Genomic DNA, 1,234 nt, shown 5'->3' with positions numbered 1-1,234 from the left:
AACCTCACAGACACTAGCTATTTGATTTACTCCATAGTTGGCTAAAGAATCGACCTTCATAGACAGCTGCCTGAAGCTGCGCTGCAATAGCTGTAGCTGCATCAACTTCCAGAATACCTGCTACCTTCCCAGGCATCATCCTTTTAGTTGGGTTTTGATACTCGTTTGCAACCATAGTTTCAATGAGATTATAGGCCTCAGTATAGCTTTTGGCCCACAAGGCACCTCCAGAAGCTGCATCGAGCATGGGCCCAGATTGGGCCCCCAAACCATTATAGAAACCAATGATCACCATCCAGTCAGGCATACCATGATGTGGACACTTTCTCAACATCTCCTTATAGCGCTCCCAAGCCTCGCACATGGATTCTCCTTGTTGCTATGCAAACTGAGTAAGAACACTCCTCATAGCTGCATTCTTGGACATTGGATAGAACTTCACCGGAAACTATTGCACTAAGATCTTCCCAAGTAGTGATGGACCCAACTGGTAGAGAATGTAACTAGTCCTTAGCTTTGTCCCTCAGAGAGAATGGGATAAGCCTCATCACTAACACCATTATATTTGAAAGTACTACAGATCTCGACAAAATTCCTGATGTTCATGTTGGGATCTTCAGTCGCAGCACCTCCGAAAGAAATAGAATTTTGCACCATCTGAATAGTGCCCGACTTGATTTCAAAAGTATTGGCCTGAATAGACGGATGAATGATGCTTGACTAAATGTCATCAATTTTAGGCCGAGAAAAGTCCATAAGAGCTGGATCAGCTTGAACTATACGATCACCCATTATTTCAGGTTCTTTCTTTTCACTCTCTTTATCTGAATCTTCAAAAACTATCTTCTCTGGAAAGTCAAGAGCTGTATCTTTCTCCTTAGCTTTATCCAGATTCCTCTTGCGAGTGCGAGAACGTGTTTGCATAAACTGCTTGCTAGAGTACCTGAAACACAACCGGAAGCAGTAAGTAACAAGTCTTAATCAATGAATTCTAATGACCATTGATGGCAAGTACATAAACTAAACAAATTAACACCGAGTCCCCGGCAGCGGCGCCAAAAACTTGTTAGGCACAGAACATGCGCTAAATAATTCACGCAAGTATACGCGTTCGCAAGTAATATATAATGATTTCTAGTTCCTTCCCACAGAGACTCTGATTAATTATATTTAATTAACACTTACACACCAATGTATGATTACTCTTCAATGTCAAGACTAATAACAATTAAAG

The 1,234-nt window shown here is 41.4% G+C and overlaps 1 non-coding gene across 1 annotated transcript; it reads left to right on the top strand.

Annotated features, from left to right (window-relative positions):
- Positions 1–305: 305 nt before the first annotated feature.
- LOC141715948 (small nucleolar RNA R71) lies at positions 306–412 on the top strand. Its single transcript, XR_012572686.1, has one exon. It is a non-coding gene; the product is annotated as a small nucleolar RNA R71 (small nucleolar RNA).
- Positions 413–1,234: the final 822 nt, after the last annotated feature.

The sequence above is a fragment of the Apium graveolens genome, chromosome 3, assembly GCF_009905375.1.
Source record: "Apium graveolens cultivar Ventura chromosome 3, ASM990537v1, whole genome shotgun sequence".
NCBI classification, from domain to species: domain Eukaryota; kingdom Viridiplantae; phylum Streptophyta; class Magnoliopsida; order Apiales; family Apiaceae; genus Apium; species Apium graveolens.
Note: the sequence above shows the minus strand (reverse complement) of the source record. Positions and strands in the feature narration are given on the sequence as shown.